The sequence below is a fragment of the Rhagoletis pomonella genome, unplaced genomic scaffold, assembly GCF_013731165.1.
Source record: "Rhagoletis pomonella isolate Grant_MI unplaced genomic scaffold, Rhpom_1.0 Rhpom_scaffold_00339, whole genome shotgun sequence".
Lineage (NCBI taxonomy): Eukaryota > Metazoa > Arthropoda > Insecta > Diptera > Tephritidae > Rhagoletis > Rhagoletis pomonella.
In genome coordinates, this window is record NW_023458893.1 from 24,377 (window position 1) to 33,516 (window position 9,140).

The window sequence follows — 9,140 nt, forward strand, 5'->3', positions numbered from 1 at the left end:
AGCAATGCATCGTTTCCTGACAAATTATTGATGATGTCAAAAGTTTTGATATTTGAGGGGCTGTTTTCAAAAAAAAAATCTTTAAGAAACTATTTTTATTCATATAAAATTCCATTTTTAGAGGTATTTTCAAATCGGCCCAGCTCACTTAAATCTTAATATTTTTGCGAAATATTTTGGTGGACGTCTTAAAATATAATAGATTTTATAATTCCAATGGAAAAATAGCACCGATAATTTTTGTATGGGGAGTGATGCATTCTAATGTATATACGTATGTATGCATAACAAAATGCATACCCAAAACAATCGCGAAAAATATCTCCCATACAACGTCGTTGAAAATTTTTCGCGATAAGTTTATCGCGATAAGCTGTTGTGAGTGATCGCGAATGGATTATTTGCATCGTTTTTCTCATTTATGTGAGGCCGGCATCGGCAATGCTCGGACTTCTCATATTCGAGTGAGAGGAAATTTCTTTGCTTTTTTCGATCGCGAATGAAAAGCAGCGGAAATTTTTTTGTAGATCGCATTCCGAATGTGAGAGATGATAAATTTGTTTGCATTTTTCACTCGCGATAAAAGAATGCAAAAATTGATTTGGAATATTATCGATCGCGAACGTGAGAGAATGTGAGTGAGAATTTCCGAACCCTGGTCAAAACATAGCACTCCAAATGATGCTTTTCGGGCGGCTTTCGCCGAACTTAAGGCTACCTATAAATCTAAAGGTTGGTCCTTTCTTTACACGGATGGTTCAAAGTCTACCCACACAACATCTTTCGCCGTTGTAACTAACAAAGGCGATGTTATTTCTAAATCGCTTCTGCTTTCAACATGCTCTATTTACACTGCCAAAGCTACTGCAATCCTACAAGCCGTTAATTTTGCGACGAAAGACAAAGGAGAATATGTCATCCCGATAATAACAACGATTAGAAATGCTGTAATCGGCGCTCCACAGAAGTTGAGAATCTTATGGGTCCCTGGACATGTTGGCATAGTTGGAAACCATCTTGCTGACAGCGCTGCTAAAGGCGTAAGCAAATCGCCCGCTCTTACTATGAGCATGTTCACTAAAAATGATCTCGAATATCTAATAAAGAGTATTTGAAACAAAAAGATACAAACGAATGGACTAGTTTCACCCACAATTACACCATATTTAACCCCAAACGGATACAGCCGATGTTCCCATCAACGCTGAAAGCAAACATCATCAGACCATACGTTCGCATCAGGATAGGTCATACCATACTAACACACTCACATCTGCTAACTGGCGGTCCTCCATCTTCATGTCCTCTTTGCGGCAGCACAGCATCAGTACGACATATTCTCTGGCTTTGTCCTTATTTAAATAATTCAAGCTCCAAAAATAACATTGACCTAAAGCAAGCGTTGAGTGTACCATCTGAAAACAACATTCGCCTGATATACACTTCCATAAAGGACAATGATTTTTTAAAATTTATTTGATCTAATTACTAAGTAGACGTTAAGAAAATTTTACTAAAAAACTAAACAACTTATTAATAAGGCAGCTGAAGGCCTCGTAGCCAGTGCTGCGTTCCCATGTATTTATATAACAAATTTTTGTTGTATAAATTATTAAATAAATAAATAAATAAATATTTGATATGCCCAAGAAATTAATACAACAAAAAGATCAATCTTTTACGGGCATATCGCCGGGTCGTTACGTACCAGTTGCGATAATGTGATGGAGCTTAAATTATTCAAAAAGAAGGCTGACGTTTTTTTTTTGTCGTGTGTTGTTAGATATCTCGAAAATAACTTTCAGTTTAATAACAACGAATTTGCCTATAACTTACAATTCTTCTTTCACAATTCACTGACATTGTAAAAAAGTTTTGCATACGAGACATAAAGTTAGATACTCTTTTCAGCGAATTCTTAGTCTTTCAAAGTTTTTGCGTAGTTGTAAAAGTTAATTTAAGCCATGAGGAAATATAGATGAAGTTCTTAAATAGTGGTACTTTTCCACATTTTGAAAAAATATGTAATTTAGTTTTTTTTCAATACCACACTCAAACGAAGAAACTGAGAGGATCTTAAGTATATAGTTATTTCCTGACGTAAAGAGAGAAATCGGCTTCTAATTAAAATTTTTTAAAGTGAGCTTCAAATTAAAATTAATTTTAAAATGAAATGTATAGAATTCTTTGACTATGTAAACACTGAAGATTCAAATAATCTCATTATTGAGTATTCAAAAATGTCAAAAAAACTAATATATAAAAATCTCGTGTCACGGTGTTAGTGGTCGAACTCCTCCTAAACGGCTTGACCGATCTTTATGAAATTTTTTGTGCATATATGGTAGGTACGAGGATTGGATATAAAGTATATTTAATACCGCTAGGTGCAAGGGGCGTGGCCCTCCCATTCAAACCGAATTTTTTATACCGCATGTCTCTGGAAGTGTTCGTGGTAGAGTACTGGAACTTTGTATGGAGATATATGAAATCAATCACATGGTCAATCAAATTGGTGTACAAAAAATTTATTTTGGGCGGGACAGAGTTCGCCGGGTCTGCTAGTATAAAATAATTTCTTGGCTTCTGTGTACAATGATGTGTACACTCATGTTAAAATGAATAACACTTTTATTTTTTATAAACTACTAGCAGACTCGGCGAACTTCGTCCCGCCCAAAATAAATTTTTTGTACACGGTCAAAAATTTGGGTTTAATTTTTAAACCGCGCTGGGACTACTGCCTTTTTTAATCTTTTATAGTCTACTTTTTAAACCAGTCAATAGTTTTAAGCAATTTTTAACATATTGTGGTTCAAATTTTAGTCCAAAAATTTCGTGGTTTAAAAATCAAACCAAAATGTTTTAATTCTAGTTTCTAGGTTTCATATATAGAAAATTTGGTTTAAAATCTAAACCGAAATAGAAAATGTTTGCACACAGCGAAATGCGGTGTTGATTCAAACTCAACATATGAAAGCACATTTACATGCGTGGCTGTAGCTGAGTGTGCAAAGCTGCTTGATACAATTGGTTGCTACTAAGGCTGTCCGGGTTAAATCCCCATCAGACGGAGCATGAAAATTTATTTTTATTTTTTATTCTTAATTATGAGAATGTTTGGGTTTAAAATTTAAACCGAACTGTTTAAATTCTAAACCCAACATACATATGTGCCCTCTTTTTTTTTAATTTATAAGGTTTGTATTTGAAACTGAATTTATGTAGTTTGGTCATATATGTAGTCCAAAAAGTTTAAAATTAAAACCGAAGTTTTTACCCGTGTATTGAGATACTTTGGTCCAACATTTTCACCAAGAGTTCACGTTCATGATTTTTAGTGACGCATTTGTCTTCTAATATTACGGTTTGGTGGTTGTCAGAACGCATATTTGCCGTCTTAAATAATAATAATAATAATAATAGATTGGCGCTTACACATATGTTAGTGTTTGGCGGAGCTTCTCCTCCGATTTGTGGCGTGCGCCTTGATGTTGTCACACAAAGCGGAGGGACCTACAGTTTTACGCCGACTCCGAACGGCGATTGTATTTTTATGAGAAGCTGTTTTTCATGGCAGAAATACACTCGGAGGTTTGCCATTGCCTGCCGAGGGACGACCGCTGTTAAGAAAAAACCTTTTTTCTATATTTTTGCGATGTTGCTTTGACCAGGGTTTGAACCCAGGCATTGTGGAGTGGAAGCGCGCACTGCTTACCACTACACCACAGCGGCCGTCTTAAATAACTTAGCAAAACTGTACATGCATATAAATATACGTAATAGTTTCAGTGCGTTTGAAAGGCGCCACGTCCCCTTTTCAAATAACTCCAATTTTCTCTAAGAGCATGGGATTGATTTCATATATCTCTATACCATTTTCGAGTAATTTACCATGGGAGGTGCCACGTCCCTTTTTCCAATAGCCCCAACTTTTCTTAATGACCAGTCGCGTTTTATATATCTTGTACATACCAAGTTCCAGTACTCTTCCATGAAAACATTCAGAGATATGCAGTATGAAAAATTCGATGTGTATGGGAAGTGCCACGCCTCCTTTTCCGATAACCACAATTTATCTCCATGAGTATGCGATTGCTTTCATATATCTACATACCAAGTTCGAGACCTCTTCCATGAACATTTTCCGGGATATGCAGTATGAAAAATTCGGTTTGTATGGGAGGTGCCGCGTAACGTTTCCAATAACCGCAATTTTTATCCATGAATATGCAAATGTTTTCATATATCTCCATGCCATATTCGAGTAGTCTGCCATGAACACTTCCAGAGATGTGCAATATGAAAAATTCGGTTTGTATGGGAGGTGCCACGCCCCCTGCACCTAGCGGTATGAAATATACTTTACATCCGATTCTCATACCTGCCATATATAGCACAAAAAATTTCATAAAGATCGGTCGAGCCGTTTAGGAAGAGTTCGATTTGTATATGTATATTAGATAAGCACGATGCGAGAAGCATACACTGAGAAAAAAACGCGTTGTAATAATAAAAATATTTTATTTGATTACCGTTTAAAAATGCTCGTATTTAAATCACGTGGAAAGTGTTAACAAAATGGAGTTTTCCATTGTACATACACTACGTATAATGGAAATATTCAATTCAAATACGTATTAAAACTAAGCATTTTCACTGCACGGCTGGCGTTTTGCACGCTTCGGATGCTTTTTCATATGTAATTAAGAAAGTATATGTATACAAAGCATGCACAGCGGTGACAACACATACACACGTACACACATACATGGTATGACATAATGCACTAATCGCGCGCTGTGATGTACCCTCCAGTACTGCAGGAGTCAATCGCTACCTTTGAACCGCTACTGCACCGACTCCTAGGTAACTAGCTACTCTATTAACCCGTGGTAGTGCACATGGTAGTGCAAAGTCGAACCAGATAGCGAAAAACTACGACAGAGGGCGCCCATAAATCACGCAAGTGACTACTTTAGTAACTCCCGGTAGTGCAGAGAGAGCCGATGGTGACTACCGCCTAGGACATTGCCTTGTTAAAGTAATCGATGAAATACACTGCAAGTAGTCGGTCGGTAATTGACGGTATTTATTAGGTAGCTACCGATTCAGCAGTCCTGTAGTCACTCCCCCGTACTGCAGGGTAGATTCAAACTCAACATTTGAAAACTCATTTACATGTATGGCTGTAGCTGAGTGCGCAAAGACGTTTGATACAATTGGTTGCTGCCAAGAGGGCTCGGGTTCAATTACCATCAGACAGATCGTAAAATAAAAATTCTTTTTTTTTTCTAAATTATAATTTCGTATAACGAAAAAGCATCTGTGCACTTCACAACGACATATTTTATAACGTACATACTCAAATTTAAAACGAGTTGGGTTGGTGCTCTTTCATATGCGTATTTTTTTTTATTTAGCACGTTTTTTTTTTTAATTCTAATATTTTTTTCACTCAGTGTAGAAAAAATTTCAATGAAAAAAAAATATTTTTCTCGGGTTCACAACTATCCTATCTTTTAAGTTGGAACCAACAATACACACCCACAAATTTCATTGAAATCGGTTAAGCGGTTTCGGAGATTAGCGTAAACGAACACAGTGACACGGGATATATTATTAAGACCCTAATATAAGCACCTACCATAGATACGTTTGCGTACCAAATTTCAATTTCATTTGACTTATGGTTTTGAAATTATAGCTGATAAAATTTTCCACGCCTATGGGATGTGCCACGCCCCCTTTTACAAACCCATTTATATGTAAGCACCTACCATTGATATATCTGCATACTAAATTCAAGTTCGTGGGACTTATAGTTCCGAAGTTATAGCTGTTAAAAAATTCCATGCCTATTGGATGTGCCATGCACTCTTTTCCAAACTCATTTATATATACCCTAATATAAGTACCTACCATTAAAATGGCTGAGTACGAAATTTCAAGTTCAAGCGACTTATAGCTCCGGAGTTATAGCTGATAAAACATTCCAGGGACGTGCCGCTCCCCCTTTTAAAAACTCACTTATATATAGCCTACTTTAAGAACCTACTAAAGATACGTCTGCGTACCAAACTTCAATTTCACGTGACATATGATTCCGAATTTTCCACGCCTATGGGATGTTCCACTCAGTTATATATGCCTTACTTAAAGCGCCTACCGTAGATATGCCTGCACACCAAATTTCAAGTTCTTGGGACTTATGGTTCCCAAGTTATAGCTGATAAAAGGGACCACGCCTATGGGATGTGCCACGCCACTTTTTACAAACTCATGTATATATAGCCTACTGTAAGCACCTACCGCGGATATGTCTGCATACCTAATTTCAATTTGATGTGACTAATGGTTGTGAAATAATAGCTGATAAAAATTTTCACGCCTATGAGATGTGCCACGCCCCTTTTACAAACCCCTTTATATAACCTTTACTGTAAGCAGCTACCATAGTTATGGTAGTTATACCAAATTTCAAGTTCATGTGGCTTATAGTTCCGGAGTTATAGCTGATAAAATATTCCTATGGGATGTGCCACGCCCACTTTTACAACCTCATTCATATATACCCTACTATAAGCACCTACCACATGTATGACTGAATAACAAATTTCAAGTTCATATGACTTATTGTTTCGGATTTATAGCTGATAAAATATTCCACGCCTATTAGATGTGCCACGCCCACTTCTACAAACTCATTTATTTATACCATACTATAAGCACCTACCATATATATGACTGTATGTATACCAAATTTCAAGTTCATGTGACTTATGGTTCCGAAGTTATGATTGATAACAAATTTCACGCCTGTTGGATGTGCCACGCCCACTTTTACAAAGTCATTTATATATACTCTACTGTAAGCACGTACCATATATATGACTGCATACCAAATTTCAAGTTCATGTGACTTATAGTTTCGAAGTTATGGCTGATTAAAAATTTCACGCCTGTGGGAGGTGCCACGCCCCCTTGTCGAATCCCAATTTTTTACCCTATTATAGGCCCAGGTGTCATGGCAATACTCTGTCAAAATTTTGTTCGATTCTGTCCGTCCGTTTAGGCTGCAACTTGGCACATACATACATACATACATACTTCCACAAATATATAGTAGATATATCCTTCTCTTAGCATAAAATAATTTTTGGGGATGTCTTGGCCCCAGGGCCACCTATCGTGTAAGTTTCAAGTCCAAATATTTCTTTTAAATTGGCTAAATTGTTTTCTAAATATGAGCCAAATCAGCAAGTAAATGCAATTTTTATGAATATCCCGACCCCAGCGCCACCTAACGATTAAATTTTTAGTCGAAATATTTCCCTTCAAGGTGCTGAGATATGTTCCAAATATAAACGAAATCGGTCCAGCCGTTTAGTAGTTTAGTGACATTTAATGTACAGAAAACTCCATGAAATTGTGAAATCGTGACGTCTCAGCATTCTTCATTTTTCTGCAACAACAACAAAAAATCTCAAATTTTTAAATCAAAGAACTTTTCACACAGAAGGTCCAAAAATGTGCTGTTTACAGAATTGAAATCGGTTCAGCCGTTTGGTCAGGCATCGCCGTCATACGAAAGACATTTCATTTTTATAAGCTTTTATTTAACTTGGTCATCCCGCGCAAATCGCGGAAATTTCCAATCGATTTTAAACTGACCTCCCGACAAGTTAGAGACTTGAAATTTTCAGCATAGTTCCAATCACGACGACAATACAATTTAAAATATAAATGAATTCCCCATATGGTCCAGGGGTCTTGATTCAAAGGCGGTCAAAAAATAGTAAGATTTATGGCTAACAGAGCGTAATTTGCCAAAGAACGTAAAACCACTATAAAATTGTTAAAGCTGTCGGTGATAGTGTAGCAAAGCTACTTGTGGCAAATTCTGATATCAACCTAGTCTAGATATGAACCTCGTTGTGAGAATTAGAAGACTCCAGATGTCGCCCCGACAGAAGAAGTTAAATATTGCGCCCAAAATATATGCCATTTACATATGCTACAGCGGAAATGTACCACACGCCATTTCTTTAAATGAAATTAACTGCTGCTATATGTACATATGTATGTTAATACAAAACGTAAGCAAACATTTTGCTTGCCAAGTCTTCTGTTCTCTTTCATTGCAAGTTGAATTATTTTAATATCTATTGCAAAATTTTGTACATAAAAAGAAATAACACTTTTTAATATACAACGCTTTTATAAATGGACTAAAAATTATAAAATAAAATAATGTAAAAAAAATATTTTTTAAAAACAAGCTTTTATTTAACATGTACAATCAAAGGAATAAAATAAAGTAGAGTAACAAAAGATTTTTTAGCAAGAAAATTTTGTCAAAACTGCACCAAAATGAATAAAATAAAATAAGTTAAGGTCTCGTTAAAGTTACTAAAAGCCATTTAGTAAAAGGAGTTATTCAAACTCTAATGAAAATTACTAACAATTTGTACTAATTTACTTCGTTTTTAAAAAAGCTTGTCGCGCGAATAGCAAACCGACATTTAAATATCTGCATACATACATATACATACCAGAGCTGTAAAACTGTGAAATCATATGAAATTAAAAATCATCAATTTTATGTTATTATGTTTTCATTGAATTTTTCCTTGTTGGGGAATGTGGCTTATAATTTTCCAATTCTACATTCACTCAAAGTAGATACGATTGCACACATTATCATATTCAAAGAAAGATTGAAAAAACTGAATGACGAAACATTAACTTTTAACACTGAATAAGCATTCAGATGAATTGAGCTTTTGCTATGTGTGCACACATTCATTCAGTACCAATCAATCGATATAAATATTCTAAATACACAAAACCCACTGAAAAATACGCAAGGTTGAATTTTATTGAACGGATTTCAAAATTTCAACACGAAAAATAGTTTATTGAGCGTTATCATTAATTTGTTTCACTTAAATTTGTACAAATATTTATAATAAATGAAAATATTAATTAGAGAAATATTTTTCTGCCAAGAATGTCATTATGAAAAATGTTAATTATTAACGATTTTTACATCTCTGTTTCGAAAATTGTCAGCTTTCTAAATAAGTATTACCAATGTACCAATAAAAGGTATGTGCAGAAATTATTACATATGTACA